The sequence below is a fragment of the Heliangelus exortis genome, chromosome 3 (genome assembly GCF_036169615.1).
Source record: "Heliangelus exortis chromosome 3, bHelExo1.hap1, whole genome shotgun sequence".
NCBI classification, from domain to species: Eukaryota; Metazoa; Chordata; class Aves; order Apodiformes; family Trochilidae; genus Heliangelus; species Heliangelus exortis.
The window spans coordinates 26,382,886-26,407,892 of record NC_092424.1 but is presented as its reverse complement, the minus strand read 5'-3'; the positions used below and the strand labels follow the sequence as shown (position 1 = coordinate 26,407,892).

The window sequence follows — 25,007 nt, the reverse complement described above, 5'->3', positions numbered from 1 at the left end:
ATTTGGAGCTCTAAAAGGCAACAGCATATGACTGGTACTTAGGTTTAGTGAACTCATCAGTAATTAGCTTAAGCATGCCAAATGGCTAGACCAAGTGGGACAGACACATCTAGCATAAACAATATTTCACTGCTGTTCATTTTGTATTGAAGTGCCCATAATGTCTTGCCAAATTCCTCGTGTAATATAAACAAAATGTCCCTGTTCTGAGGAGCTTTGATTAAGAACACATAGGAAAGAAAAAGAAGAAATGTATAAATTTTTTTAAAATAGAGATCAACTATTCCTCAGGTTCCCTGAGGAAGTCTAGTAAAATGATGTTTCCAAGGACGTTTGAAAATGGGAAGTGTCCCTTTGCTGTGGTGGAACAAGATATAATCACATGAAAAAATACAGATGGTCTCCTAGTGAAGAGAACAACAAGTACAGATGTGTGAACTTCTATGTTTTGAGGTCAAAGATTTACGGTATTATCTTCAGCTGTAGCTTCAAAATCAGTGTCTGTGATGCCGAGGAGCTGTAACCATCAATCACTCTTTCTACACGAACCCATTCCTGTTTGCCTTTGAGATGCCTTTTCCATTGCACAGGCATGCATTACAGATGAAGATACTGCTTTGATAGGCTGAAAAATACTTCCTTGGATAAGTTGTGAAGTGAACAGATACATGGAAAGTGAGCCCAGCTTTTATCTTGTGCACATGGGGTTAAACAAAAATGGCCTCCTCAATCAGCAACACATGAGCTTTCGTCTCCTCTAGCTAATGTCTTCCATCATTGAACTGCTCTCCTCTTTGATCTGCTTTTTTGTTTTCAAACAACTTGTTCTTTCATCAAGAAAGATTGGTTTCTCCTGCAGACAGAAAATCAGTAAACACACTAGAGAAAAATGGAAGAGATAATAGTACAGATTTATCTTCTGAGTAAGTTCCTGTTCCAGAAAACTAAGCAACATCTCTTTCTCCCCAGTGACATTTCTCTAATAACAATTTCAGAGTAACAAGGCTATGAACAGAAGAAACTTAGTAGCTTTAGGGTGTTGTACTATTCAGTCACTGTTTGAGGTGGAAGGATCCCAGCAACTCCTGGTATTTTAGAAGGAGTAACAATAGTTAAATGGCAATATTTTAACATGTTCGTGCCTTATATTTCATTATGGTACAGTCAATTTTCCTGTTAGGAATTAGTACAAAGCAGATTGAAGTCTGTGTGATTCTTTACATTACCTTCAAAAAGCCTTCTTCCAGGCCTTTAAGTCAAGGTCAGTACTGGAGTTATTCCTTTAATTTATTCTCCAGTGAGATGGATTAATAAGAGGACATTATATCACTTTACCAAACAGGAGGAGCAAGGAAGTTCCATCCCTGTTTGATGGTGGCCAGTTGTATCAGGTGAAACTCTGGATGTACAGCTCCTTCTGCACTGCCTTTTCTTACCAGTAATGTGGGGTCTCAATCCTAAAGTGTCCTTATGAATCTACAGGTTCCACCAAGTCACAAATGAGATCACATTTTAACTAAACCATGGATGTTATAAAATACGAATGACACAGTAACATAATATTTAGGAAAGTCTAGAAGAATTTATGTAAAAGTTTGTGATACAGTTGTAAAAGATGTAGCATTTCACCCAGTTTACTTCCAGTGTTGCTGGAGAGTCCCTTCTCCAGAGTTTTTCCCTGGACAATATCCTATTTCTTCTGGCTATTTTCATAGCTAAGCTATGCGAATGTCTCACTGTGGAGCTTATGTTTCTTGGCATGGATGGGTGTACCATGAACACTTCACTTACACTGAGGGCTCCCTTGCTTCATGAGAAGCCTCATTAAACTCATGTAGATGCTTATGAAGTTGGTTATCTTGTGGATTTGAGCCAGAATTTAATTTCTGTCCCTAAGTTCATCAACCCTGCTTACAGACAGTATCCTTCCTTTTAGCTTTTATTTATTACTCTTTTAGTAAATGTATTATTAGGGCAGTGAGGAAGGTGCAAATCAAACTGACTCAACCAAGAAAGCAGACTTTGGCTTCTTCAAGGATCTGCTTGGTAGGATACCATGGGACAAAGCCCTGGAGGTGAGAGGAGCCCAAGAAAGCTGGTCCATAGTCAAGGATCAACTCCTCCATGCCCAGGAGCAATGAGTCCCAACAAAAATGAAGCTGGGCAGGAGTGCCAGGAGTCCTTCATGGATGAGCAAGGAACTCCTGGATACAGTTAAATGTAAAAACAAGGCCTACAAAAGGTGGAAGCAGGGACAGGCAACCTGGGAGGAGTACAGAGAAGTTGTTAGAGAAATCAGAAATCAGGTTAGGAAAGTCAAAGCATGGGAAGAACTGGATCTGGCCAGAGATGTGAAGGACATCAACAGAAGTTTCTATAGGCATGTCAGTAATAAGAAGAAGATAAGGAAACTGGGGCCTCCTCAGAAGGAAACTGGAGACCTGGTAGTGCAGGACATGGAAAAGGCTGAAGTACTCAATGACTGTTTTGCCGCAGTCTTCACCAGCAAAGGCTCTCCTCACACCACCCAAGTTGAAGAGGGCAAAGGACGGGACTTGGACAAGGAAAACCCCCCACTGTAGGAGAGCAGATTCAAGACCACCAAAGGAACCTGAAGGTGAACGAGTCAATGGGACCTCATGGGATTAATTTGCAGCTCCTGAAGAACTGTCGGATGACGTTGCAAAGCCACTGTCCATCATATCTGAGAAGTTGTGGCAGCCTGGTGAGATTCCCTCTGACTGGAAAAGGGGAAACATAGCACCCATTTTCGAAAAGGGAAAAGAGAAAGGTGGTAGATGCCCCATCTCTGGAAGTGTTCAAGGCCAGGTTGGATAGGGCTTTGAGCAACATGATCTAGTGGAAGGTGTCCCTGTCCCTGGCAGGAAGGTTGGAACAGGTGATATTTCAGGTTCTTTCCAACCCTAGCCATTCTGTGATTCTGTGATTATAGTGGAAGGAATTATCATGACAGCTCTGGATATCATCAACATATAACCAATTATCGTATCTTCACTTTTTTCATGTGGCAAAATGTGACTGGTTAATTTTTTACTCATGCTATGTAAAGGATATGCCTATATTCTATAGAAATATTTGTGATTTTTCCTCCTGGCTTTAAACATCTGTAAGTTGGGTAGTGTGCCCATAAGCTCCAGGGGGAAATCCTAACTGAGAACAGTACTAAATTCACTTTCTGTATTACTTCCTCTAGTGCCACAAGTGTGATGGGAGCTGTGAAAAGAGCTTAGAAATTGGCCCATCTTTCCTGCTTGTTTTCTCATTTGGTAAATGCAGAGCCTGAGGAAGAGAGTTTTACTTGTAATATGTCCTGGAAGGGCCAAAAAGCTTAATAGGCTTTTTTTAGTCTTCAAAAGTGATGATTCTCTGATTTTCCCCGCTTTATTCTATCTGTGAAAGGATGACTCTGTGATGCTTCTGTGCACAATTCCAGCAAATCCAAGTCAGTCTCTATAGGGAACACTGTTAATGTCTTTCTACATGAGCCCCGAATACTTTTTTTCGTTATTTAGGCTCCTACTGACTATGAGGAAAATCAATAGCTGGTTGCTAGTGACTGTCAGTATCACTTGATGGCAGGTGATACAGTAGTAGACTGCATTATCTTGTACCTTTACTTTAGACACATAGTTTATCCAATAAAGTAACAGTTGCTCTATGTTCAATTTTTCATCCTCTCTCTTGAAAACAGAAGCTGATTTTTGAATACACTGCAGTCTGCAGTATAATCCCTGTTTACTGCAGCAAAAGCTGATGAGTAACTCCGGGGTTGGAAGAGGAGAAAGATGTGGCTTCCATTAAATACAAGCCACTGGAGGCAGAAGCAGGAGGTGGGTAGATGGGTAGTGAAGAATCCAAGATACATTAACTAGATGGCTTGTCACTGAGTTTTAATCTTTGGCACTGATGATTAAATCCCCCAGCTGGATATCATGGGGGTGGGAAGCTGAATTCCTTTAATTTCATAATAAGATTTTCAGACTGTAGCAGTGATCCTAGGAAATCTGTGTTTCACTGCACTTGCTGCACAGCTATACTGGAGGTCTAATGTCAGAGGCAATAATTCTCAAAACAGGTTTAAAAAATCACTCTATCATTTATTGCAATATGTTGGGCATCTTCCTTTGGAAAATATGTCTCATTGAAAGTGTCTGACACTGAGGCTTCAGAATTATTAGTTTCTTTGGAAATTTTGGCTTTAATAGTGTAGTAGGGCACTGTTCCTCTCTCCTTTCCCTAGGGAAATGGGACTTCATCATCTTACTCCATGCAGCTTGTATCCATCTGGCACTGCAGTCATCTAAACACAATTAAAGAAAGGAAGAAAAGGAAAAAGCAGAGAAGGCCAATTTTCTGACATTGTTCTACTTTTTGTTATCTGTCTGTGATCAATGCTGTGGTAATTGGTGAAAACAGATGAGGAAATGCTGGTTATTACAGGAGGTGAATGTCCCTATCTGTCATCTCGGTCCAACTTGCTTATCTTCAAATCAGAACGTGGGGTCATTAAAACAAGATAATATTGCACTGATGGAATGGGCAGTCTGCTAAATTCTTGGAGACCAGATGGTGAATGCAGCTTGAGTTGGCAAATTGTTGCTCTTCTTCCTGCCGTGCAAAAGCTTTTTATCTACAAGCATAATAAAAACAGAACAAAAACTCAAGGAGAAATTTCTTTAATCAAGCATGAGAGATTTGAAAGAAAATAAGAACAACAAAAAATTTATACAAAAGCACAAGAGCAGATTCTGTTTTAGTGCTTTCTGACCTATTCATCTTGCACAAGAACTCTGAAGGCCCAGGTCTGCTGATTTTACTATGCAGAGGACTCTAATGACCTCAATAGGAATTAATAAAATAAGATACCTCTGAGTTTAAGTCTGCACAGCTTTATCATAGTGACTTAATACAGACACGAGGACTTCTTTTACAAATATGTCTGCAATTATGCAATTTTCCTAGAATAATGGGAAGGGATGCAAGCTTTAAAAAAAGGTAAAAATAATAAACAATAGCTAATGATAAAAACCAGTCATCTTGGAGATCAGCCCACAAAAGTGAGACTCTTTAAATTTTGGGGTTGCATCCAGATACAAGCTTTGTTACTCCAAACTAGACAACAGAAGTCCTTGTCAGTATGAAGTAGGCAGTTCTGTCCTGGTGGGGGACTCATAAGAGGGAAAGATAAATTGTTCCATCTCTAATTTAAAAAAATCTATGAATCCTTCAGGGGTCTCACAAAAGTAAAGAAATTATGCTGCTTCTCCCGAGCGCATAATGTGCCTTGAAACACAGTCACAAAAATCTCTGCAAATCTAAAGCCCAGAGGCAACCAACATACTTTGGTGGAAATCTTGAGAGAGAGTTGCCTAATCTTCACGGTGCAAACAAATGAATGCCACTTGTCCTGTAATTTTCATCATGGAATATAAATGGTTTTGGTTTTATATGTTCTTAAGGTTGAGGGCTCAAATTTCTATGAATCCAGCATTTCTTTTTGGTGGTATTTCTCATGGCTGCATCCTGGAATGCATTCAGACATTGTGGAGAGTGCTAGCCTTCATGACAGGAGAGCAGTTTTTAACTTGGTGACATTTGGATCTAAATGCAGAATGTGTTTTCTTTGATTTGCTTTATGTTAGTAATGGGTCTTCCCAACATAGCAACACATTCCACCCTGCATGAATAGGGATATAAGTAAATGAAGTAATTCACAGTAATTTGGATACAAAGGATTCTGTAGGAGAAGGTGAGGGCATACATTGAACTTCCCTCTGCCTCTTGTTCTCTGTGGCACATCCTGTACCCTGCTCTCAGTTCCATTGCTTTGTGCCTGAGACCCACAGGAATGTCTGCAGAGAGTCAGGCCAGCTCCAGTTCTCTGACAATGAATGCAAAGAAGACACATAAGGAAGGATAAAGAAAAGTGCAAGCATCTGATCATACTTCTATTCTCCAATGATTTGCAAGATGGGGATTTCCTGAGCCAGAAAATATATCATTCACTTAGGAAAGTGGGCCAATTGCCCCAGACAAGTGGATTGTGATTTGATTGTCCCATTCATTGAGCTGGCACCATTTAGAGAGCATTTTGATCATTCCAGATTCTTGCCTCAAACTACAGTCCTCATTTGAGTCCTGATAATTTGTCGTTGTGAGTTTTCCTGTTTGTGGCCTTCTCATTTAATGATGAGTGCTGCAGATGGCTTATAAATTGAGACATATTTTAAACTATGTATGAAGCTTGTGTAACCTCAGCTGCCTTGGGATTTCTACTGAGGAAAAAAAAAAAAAAAGATGAAAGAATTTCCCTGCAAGCACTCAACAGACAATCACCGATCAGTGAATGAAGGCATGGATGTCATTTTTCATCAGCTATACTTGCTTACATTCCTTGGGGCTGGAGGCAGAATTTAAGAAGCCATTGGATATGGCTGATAGAAGGGAATAAACCAGTGCAGAATGAACAAAGAAATGCAAACTTAAATACTTATCATCACTCTAAAAGGAGCTCTTCCTAAGGTCTGTGTTTTTAAAGAAAAGAAATTGCTTACTTTCTGTTTTAAAATTTCTGCTGCTGCTGAAAAAAAAAAAAAAAAAAGTAGTGTAGTTGTAGTTTAATGCTTAAAAATCAAAGGAACATTTATGCTGTGAGATTCTCAGGGTACAATTTACCAGTGCATTTTCCCTGCTGTGTAGCTTCTTTCCTAGCAGAGAGGACTTTGATACAGAGGAGACATTTTTAAGAGCTGCTATGCAGCTCCTGACCTCCTTTGTAAAGACTTCTAGTTTGCTCCTCTGAATGTTGATTCCTTGGTGTTGTTCAGTAGCAGCATTTGTGATAAGATTTTTTACCATCTGCAAATGAGTAGAGCATTTTCATCATTCTGACAAATGACAACCTGACTTCAATTCATTACCTCATCACATTGTGGCTGTATTGCATGGTGTGGGGTAGTGGGAACAATACCAACAATGTCAAGGAATTGCAGTCTGGTGAAAAATGGTGTAGAATTTCTTCTCAATGACCCAGACATTGCTGCAGTTGCATTTCACTTGCTGACCTGGCTTTCCATCAGCTATTGCACTACACAGTTCTTCCCAAATACAATAGGGAAGAACAAAGCTTCCCCTGCCTGGTTCTGTGGCCCAGTTGCAGTAACTCTGCAGGAACTTGGCAGAGGGCAGCTGGCAGGCCAGACCTAAATATGACGCCAATGAAATTTTTACCTAAATAAGAACTGCACTTAAAAAGACGTGTAAAGTCATTATGGCTTAGATCACTGCAGCCTCATTCTTGAATATCCTCTGGCTGCATTCTGTTATTTTGGCAGCACAAAGCTGATGCAGCCAAGCACAAGCAGCTGTACTGGGCTACAAATGCTTTTGTGTCTCTGGAAGAAGCAGAGTGCTGGTGAAGCAGGCTCGTTCAGTGCTGTGCATTGATTTTCACCAATGCAAAGTGGGTGTAAAACACAACCTGATCAATCCTGCAGAAGGGTAACACCCCAGGGAGGCTGAGGGTTTAACAGAGCTTCTTTAATGAAGCTGGTAGCAAAGAGAATAAGTTGGCTCTCATGGGGCCTTTAGATTGGCCCTCACCTTCTCTTTCACAAGGCACGTGCTTTGGGGGATAATGGAACACCATATCCAAGGTGGCTTCATTAGGTTGTAGTTTATGAAGGTATTTCTAACTGGATGACAAAGCTCAGCCCCCTAAAACCCAGCCACTGAATGCTGCCTGAGCAGAAAGAGCCATTACAGCATGAGCTGATTTGTTTGTACATAGAGATCACAATGCTAGTGCCAGCTGCTTTCTTATCCCGGGAACCAATTTAACATTCCCTTCCCCACATGACTGAGACAATAAAATACACTTTAATCTAAATCTTATCCATTATTCTTACTACAATAGCTGGGAAGTTTCCCCATTTCTTTTCTCAGCTTCTTCCTTGGATCCTCTTTATCAGCTATGTTGTTTCATATTAAGTAAGTTATTTGGTTTATCAGGCAAGGCATTTATGCTCAGCATGAAAATGAGCAATACAAAGGTACCCTCTTGAACATTATTTCTCCATTAACAGGGCAGAGCCTAAGCTGCAAATTTACCTAAAGGAAAGAAACAAAGATGGTGTGAGAATTATCCTAACTGGAGGGGATACTTTCCTGAATATTCTGCCCATCCTTCACTCATCAACTTTCAGTGAGCCAAACATGCATTTGAGGTCCTTGTGAAAAGGCATACCAGACAGAGGGGATGGAGAAGAGGAGTGAGAATTTTTATTACCCACCAATGGAGCTAGACCCACAGCCTGACTGTGGCACAAGGCTCTGCTGGAATCAGATTGCTTATGGAGAGGAGGATATTTCAGAAGGGGATCTTACAATGATGCCCAGCTCGTCAGTATCCTCTAGCATGCTCATCAAAGGATGCTACACATCAGGGACCTGAGGGCTCACCTTGATGTCACTGAACAAAGTTGAACAAAACAAGTACTTGAACACCATATTTCTGCAATTCAAATGATTTTCTTACTTTTGAGCTATTCATTGCTCTGGTGAGTCTGAAGAAATTTCCTGTTTGGATCAGCCTCCACTGTCATCCAAGTTGGTCTATACTTTTATGCAGAAAGTTAATAAAACAATAAGCATTGCAGTGAAAACCAGTGAAGGCAGAAAATTCTCAGTAAGCTTTTGTGGCACTGATAGCTTCTGTGAAACCCCAGCAATCTGAGCAGGCAGGTGAAACAGTTGTTGTTGTACATCATATGATGCTGATACCCCTAGGGCATCCAGAACACCAGAGGCTCTTTCTCAGGAGGCTTTGAAATGACTCAGTTACAGCTAATGGGAGACCCAAACTATTAGGAATGTTGAATTGCTTGGTTTGGGTCAGAAAGTGTAGATATCCTTTGTTCAGTGTGCTGTATTCATGCATGTTTACATTTCCTGGTGTTACTTTCTGTATTTTCAATCGTTGGTAGGTGTGTTTAATATGATCATAAAGCTTCAATGCTTAAATAAAGTGAGATGAAAGCAAATAAATAGAAATATCAGTAGTCCACTGCCTGTTTTAGATTCCTGAGTGGCAGGAGGTGCCACAGGACATGGTGGTTCATCTGTGTGACCACAGCAAGGGAAAGGGGCATGGATGGCTGCAATGCTGACAAAATAGTGCAAGTTGTGAAGAGGTCATGTCAATGTGAGCAACTCAGAGCAACTCAACTTTACAGCATTAATCTTAACCAAGTTAGACAAGAATACATATTTGTTCATGGTGCTTTTCATACTGCTGTGTATGATTTTTACTTTCAACTTGAGAGTCAAGTGTTGATTTACATGACAGTTGTATGACTTATATTTTTTCATAGCACTTTCCAGAAAAATTTCATATTGGTGTTGTATGAGAAAAAGCAAAGACCAGACTGAAGTCTGTAAGGGTGGAAGTTAGAAATAAGAAGCCATTGGTGTTATTTTATTTTTTTTCCTTTTATGTGGATTCATACACATTTATGTTTTTGTGGGGACTTCAGCAGAGATAGTCTTAAAAAGCAGTCCCCAGAAGGAAGGGGATCTTTATCATGCCTAATTTCTCTATTAAGCTAGGACTGTCTGTTTCCTCTTAATTTCTCTCCTCTGGATTATCTTCAGCTGGGTCTCTCCCACCTTCTTCATGGATAACCAGCATATCCTTTCCTCTGGGGTCTTCCTGCCTTCATCCCATCCTACATCATAGCCTGTTTTCTCTGACAGACTCCTAGAAGACTCACTGCAGACTTGCAGTTACTTTGGTCAAGCACCCTGGTTTCATGTCCTGGTCTCCCTCTCTCATTGGGCAGGTTTGGGGACAGCCCTGACCTGTGCTGTGAGTCTGCTCCAGGATGGGAGAGTCCATATTGGCAGCCACCTTGTAATTTTAGCCTGTCAGTGGCCCCTTGGGCAACACATGTGAGTAAGAGGGATTTTAAGATTATTGACTGATTGATATTTTGTATTTTTAAAATCAATTTGAACCCTGCTACAGATTCTGTGGCACAATTACCCTCTTCCTCCTTGCTGCTTATATGACACACTTGCTTTTTACATTAAATTGCAAACTCTTGAGGGAGGCAATTTCCTTTTTTTTTCACTCAGTGCATAACTGGGGTTATTTCATGAGGATTTTGTCTGCTACTGTAATACAATGATTAAATAACAATTAAAGGAATCTCTGGAGCTAACGCATCTGCCTAAAAATCTGGATTTTCACTCAGAATTTTATTTCTTCATGCCTGATTTTGCTGTGCTTGCAGAATATCATTTCACGGCAAGAAAACTGCACAGCAAGATCCTAAAGGGTATTGATCACTCCAAGAAACTTGGAGAAAATCAGCAAAAGTAGAAAAAACATTAATTTGTTTTTCCCCAGAATTGAGTGCAAAATGCGTTCAATGCAAATGCAAAATGCTGAGTTGTTTCTTAGTGGTTTGATGTCTGTTTTCTGCCTGTAACCGAGTAAGAATAGTTAAATAATAGCCCATTAAGTAGAGGGAGATAGTGAGGAAGCCCTCTTAAGGGTAGTTTTAGGGAAGTACCAACCTGCAGCTCCCATGTTGTACACATGTATGCTATTTACAGAGCAGGTATCAACTAAACTGGAGAACAGAAGGACCAATGTGTGTATAGAGGCTGCATTATTTAGTACATGGCACTGGAAAACTGACGTGAAATGGAGACAAAAGATCATATTTGTTGTAACCACCTTCAAGAAGAGTGGCTTTGCTTCTCTCAGAGATGGTGTGCACCTAGGGCTCAGTTACATGTAAACTCTTTGGAGCCCCTAGCAGGCTTTGACTGTATCTAATTTGTTACTCTCTCTGTTTTCAGCTGAATGGAGGAGGATGCCAGACATTGCCCAGTTTCACAGTTAATGGGCTGAACTTTTTTCCAGGGTCAATGAGGGATAGCTTCTAGCCCTTGGTAATTTTCCATTTCTCTCACTATCTCTTTCTCAATCTCTACAATAGTAAATCAATCTGAACCTCACTTCAGCAAATGATGCTCTGAACCACTTACCTGGAGTCATGGGGCTTGGATGGCATCAAGTGCCTTGTGTGAATGAAGCCACATTTAGTTGTAGATGCTTGCACTATATTTCCGCAAGGACCATGTCATATAAAATGATCTTCACATTGGGAAAAACCACGTTTGGGAGATGATTTAGTGGAATATGGAGATTGTCTTCCAACCTTTGCTGTATTATGGGTTCAAAAAGTTTCTTCCTTCCACCTTTTTCTTTGAATATTTCAGTGTCATCAGTGATGTGTCTGTGCTAGTTGCAGTAGCTTGTGATAATTCTAGGTACGGTGTTTTCAAAGTGGTTCTGTTGATCTGTTCTTTGCCTTGAAAGCCTTTTTCCTACCATTTGGGTGCAAGAGGTCCAGCTCAAATGGGCTCTGCAGACAGCAATGATTTCTGGTGTCCTAAAGTAATGGTCCATGTTGTCTTTATTGGTATCTGAGGGCTTGGCTATCTTCTAATGCATCGTCAACTTCAAATGAGGCAATGGAGGATTGCACACCAAGTATTTTGTCTTTCTTTCTTTGATGAGACAAATTATACTAGAAGTAAAGTGTGGAGCAGACACATCAGATAACCTGTAGTATTTCAATAATACAGGAAATTTCTGAAAGGAGCAGTGCACACCCTCAGGAGCACTCCTGCATAGCACATTGGAGTACACTTACTTTCACTTGTCCTCCCAGAACAAGGAAAGCAAGGGACTCCATTAAGAGGTAGAATGACAATGTTTGCAAATAAAGCCTTCTGAGCTGTCAGGAAACAACACATCAGTAGCAGTTGCTCTGAATGAATAATGTGATCTGAATTTTGTGATTTTATAAAATGATTAAATGATTTTGTTCTCTTTTACTGAAATGAAACTACACATTTTTATCCCAGTCTTTTGTTTTTCATCGGTATATTTTTTAATATTCTGAGCTAAGTTTCCTTTGATTGCACAGAACAGATGATAAGAGAGTAAATTAAAAAAAAATTAAAAAACCCCCATAGCCTTGTAGTTAAGAGACTCAGGTGAATTAAACAAGAAAGAAGGTTTAAGTCATCTGAATCAAATTACCTCTTGGTTGTGAAATTACCTCAGAGTTATGAATGAGAGAATTTGTCTCCCATTTCTTGTGAACATTTATTTGTTTTTCAGCCCTAAGAAGTTACTTTGCAGTTACTAATACCACAGTTTCATAAGAGTTTTTGCAGATGAGCTCCTTTCCTTGTGAGGCAGCTACATCCACACTGTCTTCAGTTTACTGATGATTAAGCCAAGGCACAGAGTAGCTGAAGGTGATACAGAGGGTGCATCAGGGCAAATCCACTAAACAAATGAAGGACTCTGTGCCTTGTCTAGCCTATAACAGCTTGATAAGCAAGTGAGATAATTTCCATGGGGTCCTAAGTATGTCATTTACGTCAAGTCGGTAGATTTGTGTAATTTTAAAAAAGATTCATCAGTAGATTTTTGTACCATGTGAACACATTGAGGGATTTTAACACAGTTATTGATTCCAGCTAAGTTTCAGTCTTCAAAAGCAGCATTCAAAGAGGCAAGGTGTATTTTTATTTGCCTTAAAAAAAGCAGGCAGCATGACATCATCCCCTTCAATTAGGCAGGCACTGATCTCTGCAGTGGAGGGGGAGGGAATATACTGCCCCCAAATGTGTTGCTCTGGAGTGTGCTCTTTGGATGCGAATAATATAAATGATCAAAAGGCAAAGGGCTTCACTAGGAAACAAACAGTGGGGCTGCAGAAGGGAAGTCTTTTGCTTTGGCTTTGCAGGGAAGAAAGAAGGGAAAATTGCAGGAGTCATGAGAAACCAAAGCATGAAATACAGGGAACAAATGGTGGGTAACTTTAACAATCATTTTAGCAGGGTCAAGATGAATAAAAGGACTTACGGAGTTCACTTGCTGAGAGAGAGTTTACACAGTGCTCACTTGGCTGGCAGAATGGAAAATGGCAGCAATCCTGGGAGCTACAGGATCCTTGGTCTGCAGACACATGGTTAGGTGCCAATGAAGAAAACAGTGAACAGAAGCAGCTCTACTTTGGTGTCATGTTTTGCCTTGCTCCACAGTCTGAATGTTCTCGTTGCTTTTGGAAGCAGCTAAAACTTGCTGTAAAAATGTGGTAATTCCCTCCTCATGTTCAAACCACCCTTCTGTGGGAGCTGCTGTACATCTGTTGCATGAAAACATCTTGAAAGATAGACACAGAAACAGAAAGAGCTTGAGGTTCTACTCATTCAAGAGTAGTTATTGCAAAGGCTACTGAAATATCTTCAAAGCAAGAAGATGTTACAGTTCAAACAGTTATCTAACACTTGCTCATGCTTGCTGCTGTTTATTCACAAAGCAAATATCATCATGGTTTTTATTTAGAGCAGGAAATGTCTTGGCATTACAAGGCCTGTGCAACACTAGTGCCCCATTTTAATGACTGCTGTTTTTTTCTTAGTCTTCTTCACATAGCATCAGTCCTGGCCACAGATATTAAAGGAACCATAGATTTGGGAGTCTTTTTCTTCACTGAACAAGAGATTATTATGTTTTTGATTCAAGGGCTCAAAGAACATTGCCAGAAATCAATGTAACTTTCTACTAAGCTTCTCATTGTAGATGTCTGTAGCACACCCTTACTTGGCTCACCAGCATCCTCTTAACCTGGATTGGAACCAGGTTCCTGGACCAAGGAACCTGGATTGAAGTTGAGTCAGATGTGGAGTGCAGGAGCGGCAAAGAAAATGCGTGCAACCAATATGGTTGATAAACGAACTTCTGGTTTATTGCGCAGCAACTTTTGCTTATATAGAGCTTCCGTGACCACACCCCTGCCACCAACATAACTTTTTATTGGATACCCGGTGTGTTTACCTGTAGCACAGCGAATCCCTGGTGCAGGTAGCACTGGAGTATGGGCCGATCTAATTGGCCTCCCAAACATGGAGTTGAGCATAGTAAAGGGGTCGCACCTCCTATCTCTTCGAGAATATTCAGGAATATTCTCCAACATTCTCCAAACCTCTCTAGCATTCCACAACAGTGGAGCTGGAGTTGCACCATGGCAGTGTGTGGCAGCCCAACCCTCTTGTGTCTGTGGCAAATGATCTTGGGATTGATGATCATCAGTAAGTACTGTATATAGAACACAAATGATTGCTGAGGTATAGGATGGCAGCCTGCATTCTCTTTGGGACAGTTTTCTGTGCCTCCTTGTGAACACTGTCAGTGCAAGTGAATTATACCTCTGTACCATGTTTAGACCTTCTCAATCTGTCTGGAACCAAATCTAGCCAGCACTAGTCTGACCCTCTCTCTAAGAGACTGTACTTTTGCCAAGTGTGTGTCCACACCCTGGAGGATGCCACCAGATGAGGAGAGGGGATGAGTTTGAGAACTTCACATCATTTTGGCAACAACTATTTACTTACTTGGCAAGAACTTACTTAATAAGCACCCTGAAACCTGGCTTGTCTGGGTAATACCTGATTCCCTAGTGAGAATAATTTTACTCCCCAAATATGATAGGATGTTTTCCTAGGCCCTGATATGAACTGACCCTGCTTCCAGCTCTGTGGAACAAGTGTTGACAAAGGCAAATGTTTGAGTCTTGCTGAACTTCAGCTCCTGTGTATTTAAATAAGAAAAAATACCCCAAGTCTCAATTAATTGAAGGCTTTGCTCAGCAGGAAAGCCTTAGATATGGAGGGAACTGCCCAGAGTCTCTCAGGAAAGAAGAGGGCTGAAGAGTAACTTGTATAAAGGCATATTTGGATCCATGTTAGAGCAGAGGCTAAAGACCTCCTGTTACTTTAGCCAGTGATTATCAGAAGATTTTGGTACCTCAAATATATGTAGATAATCAAGGCTGTGTTTTACACAAGACAAGAAAGTGAAGGTACTGAGAAGGTTGCTGCAGACAAAATAATTCTCTTCCTGAGTTCAGAGATGACAGTACTTAGATTGACAGTTCTTAGTTTTACCTTCTGGGTTGTGTGTGATATGTTGAATTATTTCATGGGACGCATGTGAACTGTGTTCAGGCCAATTCTCACCAACAATCCAAATGCAGGTTCATACAGAAAAGGGCCTTTATTATTGGAATGAACAGGCTGCCTTTCATCATTTCACCACTCAGAGTGTGTTCTTATAGTATTGCGGGGCATTAAAGCAAAGTCAGTGAGGGCTTTTGTTGCTAAAAATTAAATCAACCAAAGTTTATTGCTGGCTTTAACAAAAGCATGATAAGGTTAGTCTTAGTGCATAACCAAAGCCTCCATGGGATCTGGCATATTATGCTTAAGTTTTTTAGCATTTGCTAGCTTTAACTGATTTGCATACTGGGCAACACATTGATTGGGATGTTCTGAGATGCCATATTGCCAAACCCCAGTAGTTTTCTGGGCATTGCACTAGCAGTGTCTCTTGTTCGCACACCTTTCATCAGGAAAGACCAAGCTGTGTAGAAACAAGCCAGCCACGTTCAAGCTGTGATCTCTTCTTCCAGGATGGTGCCCAGCAGTTCTATTAATTATGTCAATTCTGTCCAGTGAAAAAAAGGCCAAGCAAATGAACTTAAAGAACACATGAGGAGGAAGTAAGTGTACAACCATTTCTTTAGTTCAGAGCTATCCAGCTCCCTCGTGCTAGTTTTGTGTTAGCAGATGCGGTTTTGTGAAACATCTGAAGAAAGGCAAGATTTTTTAAAAAGTCTTTTTAACAGCTTTTCCTCACAAGAAACAGAGTTTTGCAGCAAACACAATTCCATATAAAGTGGCTTACGTGACAGATGGAAAAACTGAAGGTCAAAAAATGTCATCTGTGTATCTCTTCCATGAGTGGCAGGCTTTCTGGGACCTGTGGTCACTCAGTTCTGGCAGATTTTTTTCTCCCCATCACCTTGGACCACTTTCTTTTTCCCAGCAGTGATCTTGCCTTCTAGTTGCCCTTAGCTGCCTGTTAGATCAGAGCATTTAGCACCCAGAGGTGCTGAGGAAGTCAGTGGCATTGTATGGCCACCATATTTCCTTTAAGTAATGGTGTTGGCAACAGAGGAGGCTTTAACAGCAGTTTCACAGGATGGATTTTTTCAAAGTGATGAGGGGGTCTTGGAAGGATCATAGAATGCATTTATAATGTTGGGAACTAACAATTCTTAGTCTACATATGTCATCAGAAGTCCTGCAAGTTTCTGGTAAGATGCAGCCCATTCTGTAGTGTCCCAATAATATCAGCCCCTGCCAAGAAGCCCCAAACCCAGAAGAAAAATACTAACCAAACCACACAATGAAATGCCATGCAAGATTCAAATTTATTAGAATTGCAGGTTAGATTATTTGTTAGGCTCACAGCAAGGGGCTGCAAAACACAGAATGAGTTAGATTATTGTGTTGTACATGGCTTTATTCATCCATGGAATTAAAAGCATTTTACAAGAGCTAATTGCTGCTATTCCAATTACAGATTAAGGATTGGAGGCATAAAAAAACTTATGAAGGGCAAGAAAAATTGTCACTAGGAAGAGTTGGAAACAGGGCCTGGACCTCAGGACCTGGCTTTTACTCAATATCCTGGGCCACATGACTTTTCAGCAGTTCAGGGGTGAAATCCTATCACCTCTGAAGCTGTGGAGATTTGACAGTTGACTTAACTGAAGGCAAAATAAAATGCTATAGGATTATTCTGCTTTTGTTCAAATTAGACAAACATCTTGAGACAGCCAATGTATCTGGACTCTTTAAACATCACAGAAGCTTTGGTCCTTCCTCTGGGCCGTATTTCCTTCAGAAGACAAGCCCAGGATGAGCAGAGGGTTGCACTGAACCTCTGCTATGGCGTGGCATGCAGATGTACCTGCTCCACAGCCTACACAGGAGCTGATTAACTCCATTGCATTCATTGCACAAAACCCCCTTTCTATTAAAGAAACTTAGTTGTGTATATTTTTAAATACATTAATTGCTTGATTTGTCCTCTTGTATTTTTTTTTAATATGAAACAAAAGGAAATGAGAGTGCAAATAAGCTTCTATTAACTGGAGCTCAAAAGATCAGAGCAGCCTGTATTTCTTGGACCATGCTCTGCTTGCTTTATTCCTTGAGGATTACAACTGAAAGTATCAAAAGCACTGAAGATCTGGAAACAACTATCTACTCATTTGTTTATTCAGTGCAGGAATATGTTTGCACTAGGCACCCATCCAAAAGCAGCTTCTTCTATTAAGAGGGAATGGGTCACAGCGGGACACTTAGAAATGGATTTCTTCAGTAGCAGGCTACAAACATTTCCAGTTATTTTCTAAATGAATGAGATTTTTACTTTCTTGTGTATTACTTAAAAGAAATAAAACACAAGCAAAAGAAGCCTTAAATATGTGAAAAGATCACAGAGGTGAGCAGATACACTTTCATTGAATTTAAGCATTAAGTATTTAAATACTGTTAGACAACGTCATAGAGCCAAGTGAGTGCAGAAACTAAACAAGCTCTCTCTTGTATTTAAAAAGCAATGAGAAAGCAAGTTGGTCAAATAAGACTGAAGTAACACTTTGTACTTCCGTGGTTCAAAGGGAGAAATGACCATCCCTGGGAGGTAATTGATAGTACTTTGCCCAGTTCTGGAGTTCCCAGTATAATAGGGACATAGAGCTCCTTGAGTGTGTACAAAGGAGAGTCACAAAAATGGTCAGAGGTCTGGAGCACCTCCCCTGTGAAGATAGACTGAGGAAGTTGAATTGTTCAGCCTGGAGAAGAGGAGGCTCCAAGGTGACCTTATAGATGTTTTCTAATATCTGAAGAGGGCCTACAAAAAAGCTGGAATAGGGTTTTTTGCATGGGTGTGTAGCAAGAGGACAAAGGGCAATGGTTTAAAATTTGAAGAGGGGAGATTCAGGCTAGAGATCAGGAAAAAATTCTTTCTGTGAGGGTGGAACAGGAACACAAACACTGGAACGTGTTGCCCAAGAAAGCTGTGGCTGCCCCCTCTCTGGAAGTGTTCAAGGTCAGGTTGTATGGGGCTTTCAGCAACATGATCTAGTGGGAGGTGTCCCTGCTTGTGCAGAGGGGTTGGAACTAGTAGACTTTTAATGTCCCTTCCAACCCTAGCCATTCTATGATTCTGTGATTCTGTGACAGTCTTTGAAGAGGATGCTTGAATCACACAATTGTTTTCTAGAGCAGAGCTCTGTTCTGTGGTGTCCCTGCATTGGTCAAAAACCCTTCAGAGAAGAGGTCATTCTCTGTTGTATTTCATGCACATAGAGATTGATAGAAGCAATAGGGGAAGGACATTAAAAAGTTTCAATTTAAATTCTGTTTTAACTGGTATTAGAAGGTTGTTTCAGCTCATTTTTTCCATATGCAACACTGATTTGCTTAAACCGAGTGCAATCTGCAGTTCCTGAAGTATTACACATACTCATCTCTTATTTGCTCTTTGGGAAAGATGTGGAATTCATATATGAACAACAGATAAGTGAGACCATATGTTGTATAATAGGTTGTGTTGCTATTATGTTGCTCTTGGCATCTCTCATATCCTCTTTGAAAGTATAAAACCTTGTCTCCCTCTCCCACCTCCTCACAAGAGCATAGACTATGTTCTGTGTTCTCAATTTGCCATTGTGCTGACTTCTTATGTACCATAAAATTCAGCTACAAGCTTATCCTCAGCAATGTGTGTGTAGCTCTTAAAAAACATTCAACATGGCTCTCTAGGGCATTTAGAAAAAGAAAGATGTCATGGGATCTGGACCTTTTGCTTTTTGGGAAGGATAGGCATACAGTGCATTTGAGAAGAGAAATACATTGCATAAATCCAAATCTGTTTTAACAACCAGCAATTTGAGTGAAAGTTAAATAAGTGAGGTGGTTTTTGAGACCTTAATTTGAAATTATGTTGAGGCTTCTAGTTGAATTGATGAAAAATCAGTACATTTAGGAACAAAGTAACAGTAGTAGAAATAATAAAGACAAATTCACATGGGATCAGAGGCATGAAAATGGTACACTGCATTATGGGGTAGACTTCAAAGAATTCTGGCATGTAGCCAGAATTAGAAATGAACTTTGAGGGCCACAACGGAAGTAATGTGCTACTTTCTATCTTTCTCAGTGAATCAAACAGGAGTGTCTCCTAATGGAACTTGAAAGAACTGAAACAGCCAAGCCCCAGGATGTATGGTGCTATCCTAAGGACTGCATCTAATCCACAGCCACTGAAAAATGTTGTCTTCAGGAGACCTTTCTGAAAAATTACCTTTATTCTCTGCACACATAATTTTTGCTAGAAAGGATGAGGTGGGGTGAAAAGGAAGTAGGAAAATTTGGTTTCCATTGGAAGTATTTTTAAATGGAAATTTTCAACCGCTTCTATAGTTAATGAGGAAATAGGACATTTTGTTGCAAATATTTCATTGGGAAACAATTTCTGTTTTTCATCAAAAAAAGCTTTCCAACCTGATTTTTCCACCCAGCTTTAGCTGTCTCACATAGTGGCTGCTTGGAGGCTGATGGCAGAGATGAGAAAGAGCACAACTGCTGGCCTCAAGCGAGTAGCATCTTGTACCTGGGGAGCTTTCCAACAAGCAGTGTGGTAGGGGGGTAAGGGACAGTCAGAGCAGTTCCGATTACACTCATTAGAGGGCAGTGGTACACAGTGGCCCATGGTGTGCTGTATCAGGGTTGCACAACTTACTATACGTGGAAGAAAGATCATTTTATGCACCAGTGAAATGAAGTCTGTTGTGGGCTGGAAAACAGCAATGGCTGGGCCTGAGAAAAGTCTTAGATTCAGATTGGGATACCATAGAAAAGTCAACATTTGCTAACAGTTACCAGTATCTAAGACAACCACATTTTCCATTTATACTCAGTGCAGGAAGTAACTGTGGTCTTTTCATATACCACAGAGGGGTAATTTTTCTGGCAAATGTTCACTTTTTAATGATGACCACTATATTTTCCGCTGTCTGAGCTCGAGCTCTGTTTACAGCATAAGGAAGTTGAGATGCTCTGTGATTATAATTTCTCCATATGGAAATACGTATAACACACACTTCTTTCAGACACTCAGGGGAACACTCACAAAGAATACATACAAAGGGACAAGAGAAAAACCAAAGTCCTTGACTATACCTCTTCCTTCTTCTGAGTTTGTTGGTACATATTTTGTTCTAAATTAGCTGCATGGCTTGGGCAAGATAAGATGAAGTAATGATAAAACTAGCTGATAGCTGATCTCTTCCTTGCAGGTTAGCTCTTCTTCCTCATAGAGAAAAATGCCTGCCTGTGCTGTCCAGTGATTCTGAGGTCTGCTGCATCCCCAGCTGAATCCTCTACTCCAAGGCACGAGAGCTGAGATTCAAACATGGCAATAGAGCCGTGCAGGCCACTGCTGCTGCCCGAGTCACTGCACCAGTGCTGCAGAATTCCACTTGCAGGGTACAGCCCTGCCCAGTTGATCTCTTACGTGGGGTTTATTTCAAAGTCTTGTGTACGGAAACAAACCCAGGCTGCTTTTTTGACCTTGAGCATCTGTTTTCCGACATAATTTCTAAGCACACTTTAGAAGCACAATGAATAGAATCAGGGAGGATTTAGTTATAACTATTTTTATTCTTACTTGCTACAAATGCTCTGATCCAGTAGCTCAGCTGGGGCAAAGGCCCTGCTGCCAACTCTGGTTGTGTCTCTGGTGCTGAACAGAATAGAACTGTGTCTCCTTCCCTGGGAAGGAATTAAAGCCAGATTTTACCAGTCTTCTGGCAAGGAAGGAAGCAGAAATTTTTTCCTACTTAGGGATAGAAGGGGTCTCAAAGTAGGGGCTATTTTCTGTCCATGTGACTGCCACATTGGCATAGGTTTTAGGGAAGAAGCATTTACAGAGAAATTCAAAATCTCCCTGTTTGGAGAGTGTGGCTTTCTTCCTCTGTGAGAGCAAACACCACCAGTGACTGCTCCTTTAACACAGACACAGCGTGGGCTTTTAACTAGTGCACAAGTTCCCAGAAAAAAACCACCAGTAGTGCAATCTATTTTGGGCTTCTCAGGGATGCATGATCCATCCTTTATGTGCAAGAAGGTGAGCTGGTGTGGCAGGAGGTTACCTTAGCTGAATGGCAAAGCTCTCACTGAGTTTAGTGAACAAAACAAGCACTAAGAAGAGGTGGAAAAGGGCACTGATGAGGAATACAGCATCCCCTGGGCTTGCAGAGATGGAAGCAAGCAGGCCTAGCCTTGGCTGGAGTTAGAACTGGTGAGGTGCATGTGGGGCAACAAGGACATTTCTACAGCTTCATCATCAGCAGAAGGAGGGTTATTGCTGAATGTTGGTACTGTGTTGAAGGACATGGCAAAGACTAAGTACTTCATTTATCTCAGCTTTTCCAAGCAAAGGCTACTCTCCTGAGAGCAGACTCAGCAGAGCTTCAGCAGTTACGGACCCCTGGTGCACATTAGATGCAGGCCTGGAGAGGAGCATTGCTTCCATTGTTCATGGGCTTGATGTATCTCAAGACTCAGTGGTGGCCAGACACAAAATGAGGACTGACACAACACAAATCATATTGGGTGATAGCCTCATCTGGTGAAAGGGAAGCTGCCTGTGTCCTCCCAGTTAGCAGGAAGGGTTTGTCCTATGCTCCAGAGAGTAACAGATTTGTCTTTGGGTGATGGTTAGATGATCACTACCTCTCATTAGGCAGGTTTACAAGGACTATTCTTCCTTCTAGGCAAATAAAGCAGGCCCAGATTCCACCTGGCTTGGTATTTTGCAGTCACAGGGCAATCAGCAGGGAGCTTGTATGTCTCACGTGAGAGGGAGCAGGACTCTTCCCCTAGGCTCTTGCAAATGCAGGGTAACTCTTCGGAAAGTACAGAAGTTGCATCTGTTTTATGGTATTTGAAAGATCTGACCTGGTATATTTATTTTGCAGATGGCTTCTTTGACCTGCTGTTGTTTCTACTGCTTTTAACAAGGTTCTCGAGAAACATTTATCTAATAAATCAGGTCATTAAAAAATTACATTTCTTTCTGAAGCCTACTGTGGTCTTTCTGTCTCAGAAAACTGGGGCATACAGTTATCATTTCCCGTGTGTGTGATCACAGAACAGTATCAGCAGAGACCCAGGGCATTTTTATAAAGTGAAAGGTGATCCCCCCATCTTCAAGGTGCTAAATAAACGGGATTCCATAACCAGAGAATGAGATGGATTACTTGGGAAAAGCTAATGCCGATATTGTAAATATTTTTAGCACCCAGAACAGGGAGGCTGTGTATAAACTGCCCTCAAGTGTGGTCCTTGGTTCAGACATCATGTTTGTGAGAGCTGGTTGCAGAGGCTGAAAGCCTAACAGAATATTTTAACGTAACCAGTTACTTTCCACTTCTCCAGACTGCTTCTAGGCATTGAGCCATTTGCTCTTGTAGTCTTTATAATTTTCTGGCTTCAACATTGAGGACTGATCAGTCATCCAGGGCTTAATATACTAAAATTCTGTCCCACTGCCCTTGCTAAGGGGGATGAGTCTTCAGTATCTTACTGGCTCCAGCACTAAGATTCTCTGAAATGGGGGTGTTGGATCTAGATGCTTTCTGAACCTATAGAACCACTGTGGCATAACGTTGGCATTGGTTTGGGCTGCAGTGGTGTAAGTCCTATAGTCTGCTATTCTGAGAGCTGTGCTTTGCCTTCCTCTTCTGAAATGGATGCTGGGCAGAGAAGACAATCCTTTCCTCAGAGGCAGCTTGTAAGACTGCTGAAAGCATACAGAAGCATGCACATGGTTCTTAAGTGGTATACAAAATCTTGGGATTGAACTCTGAGTCTTTCCCTTTTACAAACCCAAGATTCACTGGGTTTATCCCAAGTATTATGAGGGTGTATCTGGAGAGACAAAAGGTCTGAAGGCAGCCACGGCCATAGTACTTATGAGTGGTGAATACACGGGTGAATCTCATGCCAAACAAGCAGCAATAAAACTTTTGTAGCTCCATCCCATATTTTGTACATCACAACTTTTTCTGGCTTTATCAGGTTTGATTTTTAATCTTTTATTGAAATAAATTACTTGCTATGGAAATAACTGTATCCGTTAAACTGGGTGGAGCTTAGGAGACTCTCAAGCTAAGTTCATCATTAATGTTAATGATGCATTAAGAGTAACTGCAGCTTTGTCATTTCATTGTTACACCCATCCCTCCCATGACACTTTTGTTTTCTCACCTACCAGCTGTCATCACTGACCATAGTGAGCTTTTTTGAGGAGAAGCTTTCTTCATTTATGCTTTTAGACAATCTCTAATGTGATTCTGGAATTAACCCCAAAGGACAGCAATTTACTTGTAAGGAGGCTTTTTTGTGGTCAAAGAGGTAGCATGGTAACAAAAAGGTAACATGATTTCTGTGTAATCATGCAGCTGAGCACTAATAGAGAGGGATTTTATACTGTGACAGATACAGATAGATAGATATATTTTTATGCATATTCATCTATTCCCCCTCTGTCCTTCCAGTCTTATAAAGCTGCAATTTACAATTTTTCTAGTTGCAGAGGACAGTATTTATCTTCTAATTTATTTATCCTCTGAGTGTTTATCTATGATTACTTAAATTCTCTTTTTGATGTAAAAACTTTTGTGGTGCTAAGTCTAGAGGAACATCTAAGAGATAAAATGAGAGTGAACTCAAGGTTAAATTGCAATTTTTAAGTCTGCTACCATGTGATTTGGACCTGATTTTCTTAGTACAACAGCAGCCAGGCTGAACGTGGATTTTGGAAGGACAGATATATTCCTTTTGGGGATTATGCTGGAGTCAATTCCTTGTTTGCCAAAGATAAGTTTGAAATGATGGCAAACATTGAATCTCATTCTTTAAACATCTGAGTGTGTATGCTATATACAAAAACTGGGGGCTATGGAATAGAGATTACTTTTAAAAAGGGTGAGCTGTCACAGACAATAGAAAGGCAACACACTTATCAAATGTCTATACTCTAGAAGGACAAAATTATACAGACATAATTTTCTCCCATTTTTAGAGGTTATTTTTTGGAAGCTGGAACATAATGACTCTTAAATAGCATTAAACAATATGAATCTGTGGCCCATCCAATGATTTTATGGTGAATAGTATTAAAGCCATCAGTATTTTAAATTGTGCATAATGAAAAGCATGTAGATATGTTTCAGTATTTGCAGTGAGTCTGTTGACTTTGATTTAAAGTGAAGATTCACCAGGTTTAAGACATGGCATTTGCCTCAAGATTCCCTAACCTTTCATGCTACAACTTGGAGGTATGTTTTAGAGGAATTTAATGTTACTGAATGATTTGGGAGCATCTTTCTCAGTTCCTGTTGTTATGACGTGTGTTGCTGTGGTTCCATGGACCCCTTCTCCATCTTTGCACAGAGCACTGACTCAGTGAGCATCAGCCAAAGTGTCTGACGTTTACCCATCTTTTGCTGTCCCAGTTCCTGCTTTTTCCCAGGCAGTGTTCAGTGCCATCAGTGTGGCTGGGATGGCAGGGGCAGCCAGGTGGCACAGCCTGACCTCAAGGATGAGAGATGGGGAGTATGAAAAAATGTGTTAATGCACCAATGTCAGCCTCTAGATGAAGAGCCATGGTACATTTCCTGCCCACACAATGCTGGGTTTCATCCAGAGCCTTCCTTCTTGCCAAGTTAATCACTCCATGTACAGCTTGTAAATGTTTTGAAATCATGATTTTTTTCTGAAGAACCATGAACATTTTCATGGGTAAGTCTTTAAAATTTTCCACAGGTGGTTTGGCAGTTAGGCCGTGATTTATCAAATAGTTGAACTTTCAAGGGATCTTTTAATACACAGAAAATCAGAATATTGTTGTGATTTTTTTCTAGCATTTCTGCATTGTTCCTTTCAATGGCTAGTGTTGATTTTGTTATTGTTTG

At 40.7% G+C, this 25,007-nt stretch overlaps 1 pseudogene; it reads left to right on the top strand.

The window, feature by feature from the left end:
• Positions 1 to 2,153: 2,153 nt before the first annotated feature.
• Positions 2,154 to 25,007, top strand: part of LOC139794881 (uncharacterized) — a 46,041-nt pseudogene continuing 23,187 nt past the window's right edge.